This window comes from Macrobrachium nipponense, chromosome 20 (assembly GCF_015104395.2).
Source record: "Macrobrachium nipponense isolate FS-2020 chromosome 20, ASM1510439v2, whole genome shotgun sequence".
Taxonomy (NCBI): domain Eukaryota; kingdom Metazoa; phylum Arthropoda; class Malacostraca; order Decapoda; family Palaemonidae; genus Macrobrachium; species Macrobrachium nipponense.
Genome location: NC_061089.1, coordinates 5,222,663 through 5,242,042, shown reverse-complemented (window position 1 = coordinate 5,242,042; position 19,380 = coordinate 5,222,663). Strand labels below are relative to the sequence as shown.

Here is a 19,380-nt window from a genome sequence, read left to right as displayed (position 1 = left end):
CTACTTGTGGGGTGGGGGTCAGTGGTCCAGGGCACGGGACCCTAATTAGGGTTTTAAGGGGTTTAGGAAAGGGGGGCAGGGGGGTTTCTCTGGTTCCCTTCGGAGGGTTGCTATACGAATTAATTGGGAACAATTTAACCGCTGTTTTTATGCATGACACTTACCTGGCAGGTATATACAATAGCTTATCCTCTGACAGCCCTGGCAGAATTTCAAAACTCGCGGCAACCGCTAGTACACTGGTAGGTAGTTCAGGTGATGGCCACCACCCGTTCCTGTGGCGCTGGTACTTGGAACTATTCCCGTTTTCCTCAGATTTTCTCTGCCAGCCGAACGGGCAACATCGTTGTTGGTTCTCTGTTAGAATTTCCTGCCTCGTTGACTGACTTTTTGGATATTGGTATCGTATTCACGAAGTTAGCGTGGCAATCGCATTTTGTTTGGATTTTGATTTAGTATGTCTGATTCAGGAAGTATGTTTAGAGTTTGTGTGAAAGAAGGGTGTAAGGTGAGACTGCCGAAATCATCGGTAGATCCACATACTATTTGTAAGAAGTGTCGGGGAGTTTTTGTATGTACGTGGGACAATAGGTGCAATGAATGTCAGTGTCTGAATGAGAAAGAGTGGAAGGCTCTTATGAAGTATGTTGAGAGATTAGAAAAGATCGGGTTAGAAGATCTGTCTCTAAGGAGTGAGAGATCGGGATCTTCGAGTAAGCCTTTGAATGAATGCATGTGTCTTCTCCAGCTCATTCACTGTAGACGTAGCACCTTCCCCTCAGGTTTCTCCTGCGCCCCACCTTGCTGTATCTGAAGGATACTACTGATCCACAAATCGTGATAGTGTTCGCTGCCCTTGCGTCCATGGGAGATCAAATTAAACGATTAACAGACAAAGTGGAAGTGTTCGGTGACAGTTGTTGTGGAGGGGGGGCGCCTGATCGTCCCTCTCGTGCTCCTAGACCGAGACCTCTGTCAAGCTCCCAGACCCAAAGGGAGAAGGCATGTCGACAGTCGAAGGGAGGCGAGAAGGGTTTACTCGGGATCAATCGTCCCTTCAGGCAGTCCTGTTGCTTCCCAGGCTGCAGCAGTACGCCATGGAAAAGGCGATACTGGAAGTGCCGTTATTCTTCGGATAGTTCGGCGTCAGGAAGGAGTAGGCGTTTCGCAGAAGTATCGCGTCCTCTCAAGAGGTCATACTTTCCGTCTCATCACAGGATGAAAGGGTTTCTGTTGACCAGAAGGGTGGAGTAGCCCTGAGATTTTTTCATCGGAGGATGAAGAAATTATCCCTATCAAAAGGAAGAGGGTTTCTCGTCAGTTGGAAGTTACTAGCGGTGCGGTGAGAGGTGTTTCTCGCTTAGAGGAACTCCTCTGCGTAGACCGCAGGTTCGCTCGCCTCTCCGTGTTTTAGCCCGGTGCGTCCTCGATCTCTCATCATCAGGAGTCTCGTAAGGAAGCGGAGACGAAGGAAGTTCTGCGGGACATGCAGGAGAGATTAGCAGTGATTGTACAATCATGATGAGAAGCCCGAACAACCTTCGGTTAGACGTAAGGACTCGTCTCTCCCGGTTAAGTCCTCCAAGAGGACGCAGGACGTGCAACGCAAGCCAGGACGCAGTGCATCCCTTAAGAAGGACGAAGCAGTGCAGGACGCAGGACGCAAGAGGAAGAGTGATGGACGCATGGTGGACGCATACGTTCAGGAGGACGCAGGCGGCAGCAAGTCGAAACTTTTTCTCGACAAGGAAGAGAGGAGTTTTACAAGGAGACAGCGCCGCATTCGCTCTCTAAGCAGGCTCTGCATAAGGAGTCCGCTTTGGAGAGTCATCAGGATCTTGGTTTTCAAGATATTTCTTCGCAGGAGGAAGAATTTGTGGAGAGTGCGGAAGAGGACAAGAATGTGGAAGCCACCTTCTTCGGACTACAAGAGACTAACAGAGGTGCCTTCTTTCTTTGTTTGAAGGAGATTTTCAACCTTCAGGCCCGCCATCGCCTTTGTCTCAATTTTCGAAGACGACAAGGGACAGCCAAGAAATCGTCTTTTTTGAAAATGACTGTCTATTTCGGCCAAGAAAGCCCTTCAACGCGTAAATGAGTGGTTGAAGAAGGAGAAGAGAGAGTCGGGGAAGACTTCTTTTGCCTTTTCCTCCGGCCAAGTTTGGCTTCTAAGTCTGGTGTTTGGTATGCTACGGGGGAAAGTCTTGGCCCTGGGAGTTCCTGCCTCCTCCCAGGGAGACTTTTCCACATATTGGGGACAGCTCCCGTAGACATGCTTTTACATTCAGCCAAAGTGGGTGGACTTCGTCAGAGTTCGACCATTTACTCAAAGGTATCTATCGGACTTTTGAGGTGTTTAATTTTCTTGACTGGTCGTTGGGGGCCCTGGCTCGGACTTCGGAGATGGAAGATTCGTCAGAATCCGAGTTGCCGAGAAGTATCATGTCCTGTATGGATAAAGCCTTGAGAGATGGAGCTAATGAATTTGGCTTCACTTTTTACAGCAGGCGTTTTGAGAAAGACATCTTTTGTGCTCGTACGCTGCTAAAGGAGTCTCGAACGCGCAAAAGTCGGAGTTGATGTTCTCTCCGCTTTCAGGCGGACAGCTCTTCCTCAGGATATCATTAAGGACATCTCGCTCTCCCTCACTCAGAAGGCTACTCAGGATCTTCTTACGTCTTCTGTAAGGAAGTATTTACCTTCTAATGTAATGAAGAAGACCCCGAAGGATACAAAGACATCACAGCAGCCCTTTCGGGGAGGGGTAGGACTTTTTCCCGACCAGCATTTAGAGGGAAAAGAGTTCCAGCCAAAAGAGGTTCAAAAACCTCAACCAAGCAATGAGTCAGAAGTCCTCCAGACTTGTGTGGGGGCCAGACTTTTAGACTTCTGGGAAGTCTGGCAAAGCAAAGGAGCGGATCCTTTGGTCTGTAAAGGTAGCGAAGGAAGGATACAAGATCCCCTTTCTCAAGAAACCACCTCTCGCTACAGCTCCGAGAGCCCTAGGGGCTCATTACATCGATTTAGAGAAGAGAGAGGCTCTTTGGCATCAAGTTGTCAGCATGTTAGAAAAGGGGGCCATAGAACCGGTTCTGGATCACGAATCCCCATGGTTTTTACAACCGTCGTCTTTCTAGTACCAAAGTCATCAGGAGGTTGGAGGCCAGTACCTGGGAGCGTAAGTCAGCTAAACTTGTTCGTAGAAAAGAACCAAGTTTACGATGGAGACGAACGATTCAGTACTGGCAGCGGTACGACCAGGGGACTGGATGGTAACGCTGGACCTTCAGGATGCGTACTTCCATATTCCGATTCACCCAAGGCAGGAAATATTTGAGATTTGTGATCCAGGACAGGATTTATCAATTCAAAGCCCTTTGCTTCGGTCTGTGCACGGCTCCTCAAATTTTTACAAGAATGATGTCGAATGTAGCGAAGTGGCTTCATTTGTTAGGAGTCAGAGTCTCTCTCTACCTCGACGATTGGCTCATAAGAGCACAATCAAAAACAGCAATGTCTGGAGGACATGAAACATCACATTGGAGTTAACTCAGCAACTGGGTCTGATGGTAAACCTGAAAAAAAAAAGTCACGGTTGATCCCCTCTCAGGAGCTAGTTTATTTGGGGATTCTGATATCCTCAGTGACTTTTCGGGCTTTTCCGTCACCCGCAAAGGACAGGAACCATGTGCCAGGCGGAAAGTGCAAGAATTCCTATTGAAAGACCAATGCTCGGTGAGAGAGTGGATGAGCCTGCTGGGGACACTCTCTTCGTTAGAGCGGTTCATTTCACTAGGGAGACTTCACATGAGGCCCTTACAGTTCTTTCTGAACGAAGTCTGGCCAAGAAGATCGCAACCAGATTCCTTCCGGTTTCCAATTCCTTCAAAGATAAAGGAGAATTAAAGTGGTGGCTAGTTCCGGGAGGTTGTCAGAGGGTACGTCACTCCAGCAGAGGAACCCAGACCGGATATTATTTTCCGATGCGTCAGACGCAGGCTGGGGAGCGACGCTGGGCCCTCGGGAGGAGTCAGGCCTTTGGAACGAAGAAGAAAAGGCATGGCACATAAACAGGAAGGAACTGATGGCGATCTTCTTGGCTCTGAAAGCGTTCAGACCGTGGATCAGCGGCAAAGTGGTGCAGATCAACACGGACAATACCACAGCTCTGGCATATATACGGAAACAAGGAGGAACCCACTTGTTGTCCCTTTGCAACTTGGCGGAGGAGATTCTTCTGTGGTCGCCAGAGAGAAAACGTCACCCTGCTCACCAGGTTCATTCAAGGAGAGAAGAACGTCAGAGCGGATCTGTTGAGCAGGGGACGGACAAGTGCTTTCCACACGAGTGGATGTTGCATCTTCAAGTATGCCAGAGACTGTGGAAGCTCTGTGGGGCACACAGTAGTGGATCTTTTCGCTACCGCAGCGACGAAGAGGTTACCGAACTATTGTTCTCCAATCCCGACCCTCTTGCAGTCGCAGTCCGATGCCTTCCTACTAGATTGGACGGGTCTAGATGCGTACGCTTTTCCCCCGTTCAAGATTTTAGGAAGGGTAATGAAAAAATTCAGAGAAAGTCGAGGAACAAGGCTGACTCTGATAGCCCCATACTCGGCCAGCCCAAACGTGGTTCACGAGGTACTGGAATGGACAGTGGATTCTTCTCACCGAGAAGTCTACCCACGAGAGTAGATCTTCTCAAACAACCCCACTTCTCGACAGGTTCCACCAACAAGAAACAACCCCTACGCTCTGGGTCTGACTGCGTTCAGACTTCGAAAGACTTGTCAGAGCGAGGGTTTTCTGTTTCTAGAGAAGCAGCGAAGGAGTTTGCAAAGAGCACGCAGGCCATCAAACTATCAAGTGTACCAGTCGAAGTGGGAGAAACTTCCGTTAAATGGTGTAAGAATCGGAAGATTCTTCATCCAGTACCTCTGTGACGCAAATTTGCATGATTTCCTTCCTATACCTGAAGAATGGAACTGGTTTGGCTAATCAGACAATTAAAGGTTATAAGTGTATGTTGTCTGCAGTGTTTAGACACAGAGGTTTAGATCTGTCCAACGACGCAGATCTTAGAGATCTTCTCAGATCTTTTAATACAAAGAAGGATCGACTTTGCAGAACTCCTTCTTGGAATTTGGATGTCGTTCTCAAGTTCTTGGAGACGGATAGGTTTTGAACCTATGGGCAGCTTCGTCTTTGCGAGAGCTAACGAAGAAGACTATTTTCTAGTAGCCCTTAGCTACAGCTAAAAGGATTAGCGAGCTGCAGCTATTGACAAGCAAGTAGGTGGAAGCACAACAAAGCAGTTTGTTCTTTTCAACAGGAGTTCTTAGCAAAGAATGAGAATCCTTCGCATCCGTGGCCAAGATCATTTGAGATTGAAGGAACTGGCTGATCTAGTAGGTCAACAGGAACAAGAAAGTCGGGTTCTTTGCCCAGTAAGAGCCCTTACGGTTTTTACGTAGAAAGAACAAGAAGCATTAGGGGGACTTCATGTTCTCTGTGGTGCTCTGTTAAAGATCCTACTAGACCTATGTCTAAAAACGCGATGGCTTTCTTTGTAAGAGAAGCGTCATTAAAGAAGCTTAGTTACTTTGTCAGGAAGAATGCTTCGGCTTGATTAAGGTTAAAGCTCATGAGGTGAGAGCAGTAGCTACGTCCTTAGCATTCAGGCAAAATTAGCCCTCAAGGACATTATAGATTCGACGTTTTGGAGGACAAAACTCTGTGTTTGCCTCTCATTACTTAGAGACGTGAAGACAAATTTGATAATTGTCAAACGTTAGGCCCGTATGTATCCTCAGGTACAGTACTGGGCAAAGAGTTTTCCACCCATAACCTAATAACATGCTAGGTTTTTATTTTAATTAGGTTATAGTGTTTTTTATGGTTGTCTGAAAAGGTTAATACCAGCTCAGTTTTTGGTGTAGTGTTTTATTATTGTATGTGTGTGTGGTTCAGGTGACTAACTTTCCTAGCATGAATGCCCGTGGTAAATGAGGCTAGGGTTTCTCTGTCAGCAGATTGGTCATGTCCAGTTGTCAGACCCTTGTTGTTACTTCTCAACAAACAGGTCCACATCCTAGTTGAGAGCTACTAAGGTTTAGCAGGCTAAGAGGCAGGACCTACGAAGTCAGCTACCTTAGCAGGTAAGGAACTTAATAAATAATTTTAAAAATTTTAGTTAATTTTTGAATTATGACGATGTTGCTGTCTGTGACCCACCTCCAAATGTGTCAATCAGCTATATATATACCTGCCAGGGTTAATGTCATGCATAAAAATGATATTGTTATGATACAATAAAGTTTTATGCATACTTACCTTGCAGGTAATATAATTAATTAAATTCCACCCTCCTCCCCTCAGGAGACAGGGTTCAGAGAAAATCTGAGGAAAACGGGAATAGTTCCAAGTACCAGCGCCACGGGAACGGGAGGGGTGGCCATCACCTGAACTACCAGTGTACTAGCGGTTGCCGCGAGTTTTTGAAATTCTGCCAGTGCGTCAAGAGGATAAGCTATATATATATATACCTGCCAGGTAAGTATGCATAAAACTTTATTGTATCATAACAATATCATTTTTAGAACCTTCCTCCCAGGTTTCAGCCCTGCTCCCCGCGCCGAAGCTGAAGATTCGTCTTCGGAGGCGGTGGCCTGAAAGGCTTCCTTTCAATCTAAGGAAGACAAGATCGCCTGCTAGAAACAAAAAGGTAAGATTGTTAGTGTTGGTGATAAGTCAGTGTCCCCAGTGATGTGGAGGGTGCGTTATGACCGGCTCCTTAGTGCCTCCAGCCTAGACCTCTTCCAGACTCCCAGTTTCAGTGTGGAGGAGGAAAGTCAAAAGCTGCAGGAGGGCTAGGGAGAGCCCCACCGGTCTTAGGCGTCCCCTCGGCAGATCCTGAAGTTTGCTCCCAGGCTGCCTCGGAACGTGTCAAGAAGGAGATCCTTCGCCAGTGTTTTCTCTTCGTCTTCTTTGCCTTCTCCGAAACGTGTTGGAACTCTACGGATGCGTCGCGCCCGTTGAAGAGGGCTTCGGAGGCTCCCTTCAGTCCTTTGGCGTCCAGCCCAGAAGACTTTACTGAAGAGGCTTCCTTGGAAGTGAAGAGACCCAGGAGATCCTGTGATCGCCATTCTTCTCCCGCTCCCCGCTCTGCGTTTGCTTCGGAAGAAGATCCTGTAGATTCACCGTCTCGAGTGCTGGCGGGCCTTCAGGCTCAGATCTCGGCCCTGGCGGACTCCTTAGCCTCGAGATCTCGTAGAAGGAAGGATGTGTCTCTCCCTATCAAGAGATCTAGGGCTTTTGCTTTTCTTCGAAGGAAACGCTCCTCCTCGTAGTCTGCGATCTCCTTCTTTTGGGGAAGCTTCGGCTGAGCGTAGGAATTCACGAGAGTGGCACCACTCCCCTGGCTCTCTCTCAGAGGCGTCGAGGCGCCAGACTTCGGACAGGCGCTCTTTGGATGACGAAGGTTTTTCTCCAGATCGGATTCCTGCCTCCGGTATACGCTCCGCTCTGTCTCTTCCACCTTCCTCTAGAGTACTTTCAAGAGAAGAGAGGCACTCAGGTCAGAGAAGGCTCATTTCGTTGTCTCCATCTCGTCGTCTTCTCCTCCGTCTTCTCTGAGGAACCTAGAGAGCGCCCCCTCTGCGAGTAGGCGCTCTTCTCCTTACTACTACTCTCTTCGAACTTCGGACCCCGTGACTAGTAGGCGCTTTTCTCCTGTAAGTCGCTCCTCTCCTGTAAGACGTCAAGAGTCTAGTAGGAGCCCTGCGCCTGGTAGGCGTCCTTTTCTTGGTAGCAGTTCTCCTGTGGAGAGGCGCCTTGAGCCTCGACTGCTTCGTTCTCCTAGTAGGCGCTCATCGATCTCGAGGCGCCCTACTCCTGACCGTTCTCCTCTTGCTAGGAGTCAAGAATGTCTCAAGCGCCCTGCTTCTGTTAGGCGCTCGGAGCCTTACAGCCGTTCTCCGCTTGGTAGGCGCAAAGAGCCTCTCAAGCACCCTTCTCTGTTAGGAGCTCGGCGCCTAGCAGCTGCTCTCGCTTCGTAGGCACCAAGAACCTCTCAAGCGCCCTGCTCCTGACAGGCGCTCGGCGCATAGGAGCGTTTCTCCGCTTGGTAGGTGCCAGGATCCTCTCAAGCGCCCTGTTACCTGATAGGCGCTCGGCACCTAGCAGCCGCTCTCCTCACGATAGGCACCAGGATTCTGGTAGGCTCTCTCCCTCTCGTAAGCGCCCTGTTGATAGACGTGGTCTTTCAAGGGACAGGAGTCCTACCCCTTCTGCAGTTAAGATTTCGTCTTCCTCGAGGAAGGAGTGTGAGTTTAGACAAGAATTTTCGGAAATGGCGCCCTTCGTTTTGACTCGTCGCTCTCCTGTGCGCCGCTCTCCTGTGTATTCGACTCCTCCTTCGAGACGAATGTCAACCTCACGCTATACCCCTGCAAGGAACTCCTCTAAGGATCCTCCTCGCTCTCTCTTCAAGAAGGCCAGGAAGGTTCTGATGAAGAAAGCAGTACATCGGCAGCAGTTTCCTTTCTTACAAGAAAGCTCACAGAGCTGCTTCTTCAGGAGTTCGGGGATTCCCTTAGCCCTGCTGCTGCTCCTTCTCTACACTCGTTGTTCTCCACGGCTAAGACAACGAAAGGGTCTTCGTGTGTGAGAATGAAACTGACCCTCTCAATGAAGAAAGCGCTCAGGAGTTTCGGATCCTGGATGCGCACCAAAGAGGAAGCGTGGAAAAACTATGTCAACCTTCCCTCCGTCGAAGCTTTCCGGACGGACTGGATTTTGGTATGAGACAGGAGAGCCCTTGGGGCTGGGTCTCCCGTCCTCAGCTGATGCAGACTTTTCGGCGTTGGTAGATGCCACAAGAAGGTCAGCGCCTGAACTCGCCAAAACAACGTGGGCCATGAATGAGATGGACCACATTCTGAAAGGCATTTTTCAGTGTTGGAAGTATTCAACTTTCTCGATTGGTCACTCGGAGTCTTAGCCAAGAAGACACAAGGACCAGAGTCTTTTTTCTCCGGAGACTTGCATTGTGTGTTATTATGTATGGATAAATCAGTGAGGGACGGAGCCAGCTAAATCGCTTCACTGTTTTGGGGCGGGCGTCTTGAAGAAAAGATCAGTCTTTTGCTCCTTTTTGACGAAGTCCGTCTCCCATGCGCAGAGATCTTCTTTGCTGTTTTCTCCTCTCTCCGCAACAACGTTTTCCTAAACATCTCATTCAGGACATTTTGAAGGCGCTCTCTGCCAAGGCTGCGCAGGACCTTCTGGCCCAGTCTGCAAGGGAAGGACCTCGTCCTTCCTTCCCCGACTAAGACGAAAAGGTGAAGTCTACCTCTCAGGAACCCTTTCGAGGGGCTTCTACCTCAAGATCCACCTCGTTCAGAGGTCGCAAACCTAATAGAAGAGGGAGGACTTTTGCGAAGACAAACCTCCCAAATAAGACTCAGGTCCTTCAGACAACGGTGGGCGCCAGGATTTTACAGTTTGCAGAAGTCTGGGCCCAGAGAGGCGCAGATTCTTGGACCCTTTCGATCGTGAAGAAGGAAAGGGTACCTCATCCCGTTCACTGCGAGGCCTCCCTTGACGACTACCCCAAGGGAGTTGACAGCCAGATACAGGGACCCCATCATGAATCAGGCCCTCCAACTAGTAGTAGATCAGATGCTGGAAAAGGAGGCGATCGAACTAGTGACAGAACATCATTCAGCAGGCTATTACAACCGCCTTTTCCTAGTTCCGAAATCCTCAGGGGGATGGAGACCGGTGTTGGACGTAAGTGCCCTGAACTTCTTCGTAGAAAAGAAGAAGTTCACAATGGAGACCACTGCTTCGGTGTTAGCAGCACTTCGTCCAGGGGACTGGATGGTGTCCTTGGACTTGCAGGACGCTTACTTCCACGTACCGATCCATCCTTCCTCGAGGAAGTATCTCAGATTCATGATGGGGGGGAAGAATTTTCCAATTCAGGGCCCTGTGCTTTGGCCTCTCGACGGCCCCCCAAGTCTTCACGGGCATCTTGAGAAATGTAGCGCAATGGCTTCATCTCAAAGGGGTGAGGATATCTCTGTACCTCAACGATTGGCTTATAAGGGCCAATTCCAAAGATCGTTGTCTGAAGGACTTAAAGAAAACCCTGGAATTGACGAGTTCGTTGGGGCTCCTGGTCAATCTCCAGAAGTCAAGCTTAATACCCAATCAAGAGTGTGTTTATCTGGGGATCCAGATGAACTCTCAGAGTTTTCGGGCTTTTCCGTCTCAGGAAAGGATAGCCCGGAGACTCGAGAAAGTAACAACCTTCTTAGGGAAAGAATTATGCACAGTGAGGGAGTGGATGAGTCTGCTGGGGACACTCTCCTCACTGGAGCAATTTGTTTCCCTAGGAAGGTTGCACCTGAGACCGCTCCAATTCTTTCTTCATCAGAATTGGAGTCGTCGTTCTCAGGATTTGATGTTCTCCCTGTCCATTTCGCACCAAGTCAAGGAGGAACTAGCATGGCGGGCAGATCCCAACAAGTTTACGCAGGGACTGTCTTTACAATCCCAGAACCCCAACCTAGTGTTGTTCTCCGATGCGTCGGAAACAGGTTGGGGTGCGACTCTGGGAACCATGGAGGTGTCAGGGACCTGGGTGGGGGACCAGGTATCCTGGCACATCAACAGAAAAGAACTGATGGCCGTGTGGTTGGCTCTGAAAGCGTTCGAGTCCAACGTAGGAGGAGCAATTGTGCAGATAAACTCGGACAACACCACGGCTCTGGCATACATCAGAAAACAGGGAGGGACGCATTCCTTCTCCCTGTACGAAACAGCAAGAGACCTTCTTCTGTGGGCCAAAGAAAGGAGGATCAAGCTTCTCACCAGATTCGTACAGGGAGAGAGGAATGTAAGAGCAGATCTCCTCAGCAGGAAAGATTAGGTCCTTCCCACAGAGTGGACTCTGCACCTAGATATATGCCAGAGCCTTTGGAAGTTGTGGGCAGGCCGCACTTAGACCTATTTGCCACTTCAAAGAACAAGAGACTGGATCTTTATTGTTCGCCCATCTTGGATCCAGGGGCAATAGGGATAGACGCTCTTCTTTTCGATTGGAAAGGACTCGACGTTTACGCGTTTCCCCCCTTCAAGATTCTGGGGATAACTTTAAAAAAGTTCGCAGAGTCAGATTCCACGAGGATGACATTGATCGCTCCCTTTTGGCCAACCCAAGAATGGTTCACAGAGGTGCTGGAATGGTTAGTGGACCTTCCAAGATCGCTCCCTCTAAGGAGTGATCTACTCAGACAGCCCCACTTCGACAGGTACCACAAAAACCTCCCCGCTCTCAGTCTGACTGGCTTCAGACTGTCCAGAGACTGGTCAGAGCGAAAGGCTTTTCGTCAACAGCTGCTAAGGCAATCGCTAGAGCTAGGAGGTCTTCCACCTTACAAGTATACCAGTCGAAGTGGGATGTCTTCAGAAGGTGGTGCAAGAGAAATAACGTTTCTTCTTCCAGTACCTCTGTGACCCAGATTGCGGATTTCTTTATATTCCTGAAACAAGAATGCGGTCTAGTCGTTTCAACTATTAAAGGATATCACAGTATGTTGGCGACTGTCTTTAGACACAGAGGCCTCAATTTATCAGAGAAAAGGACCTGCATGACCTTATTAGGTCATTTGAAACAGTGAAGAAGCAGTCTCCTAATACTCCAAACTGGAATTTAGACGTGGTTCTTCAATTCCTTGGGTCATCTAGATTTGAACCCCCTAGTTCAGCCTCGTTCAAAGACCTGACTAAGAAGGCGCTGTTCCTGATGGCTCTAGCTTCCGCCAAGAGGGTGAGTGAGCTTCAAGCGATTGAAGGAAATGTGGGATTTAAGGAGGATTCTATGGTTTGCTCTTTCCTCCCTGGGTTTCTTGCAAAGAACGAAAATCCATCAAATCCATAGCCCAGGAACTTGGAGATTCGTGGGTTATCTTCGCTTGTAGGAGAAGAACCTGAGAGAACTCTTTGTCCAGTGAGAATGGTAAAATATTACCATAAAAGAAAAAAGCAACTGAAGGCCAATCAAGAGGTCCTTTGGTGCTCCGTAAAGGACCCTACTCAACCCTTATCGAAGAACGCGCTGTCCTTCTTCTTAAGAAACCTCATTGAAGAAGCACACGGTTCTTGTAAGGAAGACCATTTTAAGCTTCTTAAGGTAAAAGCCCATGAAGTAAGAGCCATAGCGACTTCTCTTGCTTTCAACAAGAATATGTCCGTGCGGAACCTGATGGAGGCAACTTTCTGGAGATGTCACTCGGTTTTCGCAAACCACTACTTACGTGATGTGAGAATCACTTATGAAAAATGCTTCGCCTTGGGCCCGTACGTATCGGCGGATTCGGTGCTGGGGCAGGGAGCTGGAACTCATCCTTTTTAGTTGTATATATTTTTTCCCTTATGTTTTGTGTTTGTTGTTGATGGTTGTCTTAAAGAGGATGCAGGGAGGCATCTCTTTATGTCGTAATACTAACCTTTAATAGTTTGGTTAGGTAGTCTGATGAGTGTGGCTCCTTGCGGTAGTAGTGGTTAGGACCTGTTAAGCTAGCGGACGAGTTCCCTTTAACAGGATCCGACTTGGATTCAACCACACAAAGGGATCAGATATCCCAGTGGTAGATCCGAGAGTCTTTCAGCAACAGGTCACATCCTAGCTGTAGCTCTCCAGGCAATGCAGACTCAGAGACAGTATCAATGAAGTCTTCTGCCTGAACAGGTAAGAACCAAGGTTTTTATATCCTACAACACCAGTTGTTTCCATTCTTTCCTTTTTTGTTTAGCTGTCTCTTACCCTCCACCAAGGGTGCCAATCAGCTAAGTATATATCTGACAGGAAAGTTCATGTACAAAAATGATATTGTTAAACTACAATAAAGTTTTGAACATACTTACCTGGCAGATATATATGTCTAATGGCCCGCCCAGCCTCCCCTCAGGGTAAGGTAGACCACCTGACCTACCCGTCGCGTGTGCCGCGAGATTTGAAATTCTGTCGGGAACGTCAGAGACTATAGCTAAGTATATATCTGCCAGGTAAGTATGTACAAAACTTTATTGTAGTTTAACAATATCATTTTAGCTTTTGTTTATAGGTTGGTCCATGGACCGAGGCCTAGTAAACAATAACAGAAGACAAATTTGCTCAGACAACCACACTTCAAGAGGTTTCATCATTGGCTATCCTCTCTTTTGCTCTGACAGGATTCAAACTGTCAACAGATTACTTATAGCAAAAGGGTTTTCAAGAAAGGCTGCTAGAGCAATTTCAGAATTTAGACTTGAATCCTCTTCAGCAGTCTACCAAGTGGCCAAACTTCTGCACATGGTGCAATCAAAAAGGTATGTCGTCTTCAAAAACAACTGTGATAGAAATTGCAGACTTTCTTCTTTTCCTCAGGGATTCCAGAGGTTTATATGCGTCTACGATCAAGGGATATAGAGCTATGTTTAACTCTGTTTTCAGACATAGAGGGTTAAATTTGTCAGTAAACCAAGACATCACAGACTTGATTAAATCTTTGAATACAAGTAAAAGAGAAAAAGATTCAGTGGCCCAGAATCTAGATATGGTGTTAAAATGGCTTTCAGGTCTCCCTTTTGAACCATTGGAAGAAGCATCATTCAGAAACCATACAGAAGACACTCTTTTTAATACCCTTAGCTACAGCAAAAAGAGTAAGTGAACTTCAGGCCATGGATAGGAGAATCGGGTTCTCTTGAGGAGACGCAGTCTGTTTACTATCATTTAATTTTCTTGCCAAAAACAAAAATCCTAGTAGACCTTGGCCTCGTTCTTTTATAATAATGAATTATTAGGGCCTGAAGAAGAGGAGAGTGTCCTCTGACTGTGAGAGTTCTGAAGTTCTACTTGAAAAGGACAGAGAACTAGAGGCCATTCCAGTAATTTATGGGCATTAGTAAAAGATCCCTTATGGCCTCTTTCTGAAAATGCCCTGTCATTCTTCTTAAGGGAAGTGATTAGAGAATCACTCTCAAATAGGTGAAGAATGTTTACCTATTCTTAAGGTAAAAGCACATGAAATCAGAGTGATTTCCACTTCTTTGGTATTTAAAAAGAACCTTTCCCTGACGGAGAGCCTTCAAGCGACTTTCTGGAGGTGCAAGTCAGTGTTTGCATCACATTATATAAAACAGATAGAAACAGTGTTTAGTGAATGCAATATGTTAGGCCCCTTATCAGTGGCTGGCATGGTATTGGGGAAGGGAACCTAGGAAGCATTCCTTCCTACCTTTTCGCCTTGGTTTAAGGTTGTGTGTTTTTGGGATGTCTAGGGGTAATTGGGTACCAGGATACCCTCCAGTTGTTTTGAAGGGTTGGAATTTAGTTGTATGGTATAGACAACATTGTTGATATGGTCGTTGTTGGTACTGCGCCCTTGGCAGGGGCATTATGTGCTTAATCTTTGCAAGTGATTAGACCATAGGCTTTGATTCAAATCTCCCACTAAGGTAGTTGGTGACCTGGGTCAAACTACCCAGCCTTTACCGTGTAAGATGAGCACCGATCAGAGGCAGTATTTTCTTGCAGCAGCTCTCTTAAAAGGTAAGGAAACAACAAGTATTTCAAAAATGTGGCCCCCTTATCTATTCGCGAATTCTTAATCACATAATGGTTTGGGGTAGAGCAGTCCATGTATCCCAGCTCCTGTCAATGTGGAATCAGCTATGTAATTACTTGGTAAGTTACTTTTGTAAAAATGACATTTTTATGATAACATAAAATTTTACATATACTTACCAAGTAATTACAGAATTGGAGCCCACTCTCCTCCCTGCACATGGATGATTATTAGTCATAAACAAATTGAAGCACCTGGCTCAGTTGTTCCTCTTCCTGAAAGTGGGCGGGACTAGTTACCTGAAGCCAAAACAAAGAAGAAACGCTACTGCAAATTCTGAATTTTAGCTGCCAGTGCTAGAAACTCTCAGCCATGTAATTACTTAGTAAGTATATTTAAAATTTTATTTTATCATAAAAATGTCATATTAATGTACAAGTACCATAGCAAAATACAGTAACAAAGTGTATTTTTGTCAATTTTTACGCTTTTGAGAATCGCCTAATGACACTTATTACCGAAGAATTATGTAGGAATATAATTTAGTTGCTATAAGAAACTAGTTTGTTAATGGAATTATTATTTTTTATTTTGTACATGTAAGTTTGTGATAGCATAATTCATATTTCATTGAGAGAGAGAGAGAGAGAGAGAGAGAGAGAGAGAGAGAGAGAGAGGATTATACGTCATCACATAAAAACTGCTACAGTGCGTACTGAAGCTTGGAGGTTTTAAGTTATCTACATAAGAAATTCGGATGGAGTTTAAACATTTTTATGGTGGTTACATCAATACAGTATACATAAGTGGATTCGATAAGTGAAATAATATGTAATAGATATATTGCTATGTTTTTTTTAAGTACGTACAGTGGTGCCTCGAGATACGAAATTAATCCATTCCGAGGCGACCTTCGTATCATGAGCTTTTCGTATCTTGGACTGCATTTTACATGTAAAATGGGTAATCCGTTCCAAGCCCTCCAAAAACACCCCAGTAAATTTCATAATAAAGCTAAATTGACCTATAAACAATGAAATACTACAACAATTTGAACCATTCAATACCTAACTTAATACGTACTGCTAATTACCTGTAAATAAAGTGTATTAGTGTACATGGTATACAAGAAATACTGTACGTATGTAGTAAAATGTGGAGGCTTACCTTTCGAGTGAGGCTATATCCGAAAGTGGCGACAGAGGAGGAGGACAAATGGCAGATACGTACGTACACTTAACTTTATGAAACATAAAAAAATGTAAGGAAAACATACATAAACTAAACTTTACGAAACACATTAACAAAACTGTAACACTTAACTTTACAAAAAACTAAAACTTTACAAAAAACTAAAATAAAAAAATTTTTTGGGTCTCATTTTTTTTTACTTTTTTATACTTTACGTACATTTTTTTTTTTTTTAAACAAAATTTCAACTTCATCACCACTTTCAACTTTCTGTTTTTAGTATCACTTGGTTCTTCCTTTTTGCTTATTGCTTACTCCTGTTAATACTAAAGGCCTCTTTAAAAAATAACTATCCCAAGGAAGATTGCTTCTGCTTACTTTTCACAATGTTCCTGAAACGACTCAGGCAAGTGTCATCGAACTGTGCAAGCATATGTCCTATGTAAGCCTTTCCAGGGTGCCTTTTTTTTCTACAAATGATTGCACTTTATGAAAATCGGCTAGAGCATCATTAATTCTGCCGTTGTCATAGGGTTGTCCTCCTCCTCGCCACTGCTAGAGAACTCCTCTTGCACGACGTTATGTTGCATGGCCTCCAACTCCTTCTGGTCATGCGTCGTAAGTTCCTCTTGGTGCTCCTCGAGAAGTTCGTTGATGTCGTCCTCGTCGACGACCAGCCCCATGAACTTGCCGAGTGCAACAATCTCGTCAAGATTTGGTTGCAAAACAGTTTCAGGATTGTCAACTGTTTCTGAATCTGCAGCACCAGCTTCGCCCACGTTGAATCCCTCGAAGTCTCGGGCAGGTACGGCATCAGGCCAGAGTTTCCTCCACGAGGAATTCAAGGTTCGCCTTGAAACCTCCTGCCAAGCTTGGTCAATGAGTCTGATGCATATCACAACGTTGAAATGCTCCTTCCAAAATTCACGCAAGGTGAGGTTTGTGGTATCGGTGATGTCGAAACATCTCTTGAAAAGATGTTTCGTATACAGCTTCTTAAAGTTCGATATCACTTGCTGGTCCATGGGCTGGAGGAGAGGGGTGGTGTTAGGCGGGAGATAAAGAACCTTGATGAAGGAATACTCCGCTAGGATATCTTCCTCGAGGCCAGGAGGGTGAGCAGGGGCATTGTCTAACACCAGCAGGCATTTCAGAGGGAGGCGCTTCTCTTCCAAGAATTTCTTCACTGTCGGGCCGAAACACAAATTTACCCACTCGGTGAACAAAAGCCTCGTTACCCTGGCTTTCGCATTAGCCCTCCACATCAGTGGAAGCTTCTCCTTAAGCACTTTGTGGGCCTTGAAGGCTTGAGGAATCTCGGAATGATAGACCAGTAGGGGCTTCACCTTGCAATCCCCACTAGTGTTTGAACAAAGTGTGAGCGTAAGCCTGTCCTTCATAGACTTGTGCCCAGGTAGCTTCTTCTCTTCCTCCGTGATGTACGTCCGACGAGGCATTTTTTTCCAAAAAAAGGCCAGTCTCATCACAGTTGAAGACTTGCTGAGAACTGTAGCCTTCCTTGGTCATCATCTCGTCGAACGTCTTTTTAAAGACTTCGGCCGCTTTCGTGTCCAAGCTGGCAGCCTCCCCATGCCGCACCACCGAATGGATGCCAGTCTGTTTACGGAATTTCTCGAACCACCCATGCGAAGCCTTGAAGTCTGGGGTTGGCATTGATGTCCTTTCTCCTCCATCGTCTTCGGCCTGGGCAATCAAATCGCCGAAAATAGCGCTGGCCTTGTGGGAGATTGCCGTCTCGGTTATCGCATCGCCAGCGATTTCTTTGTCTTTTATCCAGACAAGAAGAAGCCTTTCCATCTCGTTGTGCACGTGGGTACTCTTGCCGGACAAAATAGTGACGCCCTTGGAAGGTGTAGCTGCTTTGATGACATCCTTCTGCTTAAGGATGGTGCCTATCGTCAACGGATTTCGGTCGTATTCCTTGGCGATCACACTCAATCGCATACCAGCTTCATACTTCTTGATAATCTCCATCTTCGTTTCCAAGGAGAGCATCCTCTTCTTTCCGTGAATTTCAAGTTTCTTTAGACCCATGACCGTATATACTGTACGTAATTTACGTGTAGGTATGGAGTAAAGTTCTCACACAACATGATAAAGTACGTTTACTACAACGAAATCACTAACGAATTTACGTTAATAAACGAAATCGTTAGAACGAACGAATACCACGTGCGTACGATAACGATGCTGGTACCGAGTGGCCAAGGCACGCCGCTACGTAGTAGATGCATGATGGGAAGGATGCTGACCAATAGGAGAGAAGGATCTCATGGCGGTGATTAGCATCAGGAACCAATGGGAGGGCAGGAGGATGGTGGCGAGTCTACTCAGTTGGCGGCACGCGATTTTCAAAATTGTTATCAGTGGTCCGGGCGAATCTCATACTTTACAGCAGCAACCTTTCGTATCTTGAGCAATTTTCATATGTAGAGCTGTAAAATTTTTCGTATTAGCTTTCGTATCTCAAGTTTTTCGTAAGTTGAGCCTTTCGTATCTCGAGGTACCACTGTATATGTATACTAGGAACCAAGAACTTACAGTTGTAAATAATTTTTTTATCATAAATGTATTTGATCTTAAAAATATTAACATGACAGACATAACAAACCTAGCTCTCTGTTGGAGGTTGTCATTCTAAACTACTTACGTATTTTAGATATTCTCTATACTACAGTACAGTCCTAAAAACGTACCTGTACAGTAAATACGTATATCAAAATCATCTTACTACACCAGAAAATATCAATATACATATAATGTAGGCACAGATCGATGCGCAAAGTTATGCAGGCCAAAGAAAACATGTCTGAATTGTAAGGGATGCTTAAGAATAACAGTTGTCGGCTGGTACATATAATTGCAACATGACTTTGAAATTATATTGGGGTGTTCTGGGATGATATTTTGAGGTATATTTTTGTTTGAGCTGTCAGGTTTGGCTATGAACTGTTAAAATAAGCAGTTATAGGCATTTTAGGGGTGTATATAGAGCGTACTTAGTAACAGTAGTAGGAGAGTACTGTAATGTGAGGTTACTCTAGGTGTTTTGGGGTGTATTTTTATTTGAAATATTAAATTGTTTTAGTATGATAATTTAAAATTTATTTTTATTTGAACTATCAAATTAAGAGAATAGACAGTTATAAGCATTTTAGTTCAAGAGGTACTGGGTATTTGTCAGTTAAAAGCCAGTTATATGCATTTTTAGAGGGGATTTTAGCATTTCCGCAGTTTTTGCATTTCCCTGGCAGGTTCTGGCACCTATTCCTTCATAAAAGTGAGGGAGCACTGTATTCATTAATAACAAGAACAAATAATGAAACAAAAATGCATGAAGATAGAAGTAACAGAGCACAGTAAAATAAGTCTTATGAAGAAATGCTGTACAGAAAAAATTAAGATGGTAAGGAATCAAGAAATGGGTACAAATGATATGGACAATATTTTATCAAATTCATTTGAAATATTAATGCAAATAAGAACATGAGAAAATACTACTACAGAAATAGCATAGGAAATTCTTTTCTTCTGTTTGAATGCCAACT

General features: G+C 45.5%; 1 protein-coding gene across 1 annotated transcript in view; it reads left to right on the top strand.

Annotated features, from left to right (window-relative positions):
- The window catches only part of LOC135221742 (2-hydroxyacyl-CoA lyase 2-like), a 264,184-nt gene that overhangs the window by 35,052 nt on the left and 209,752 nt on the right, over window positions 1-19,380 (top strand). The window contains 1 exon segment of the mRNA XM_064259551.1: window positions 13,242-13,379. The gene's annotated coding sequence lies outside the window, so the exon portion shown is untranslated.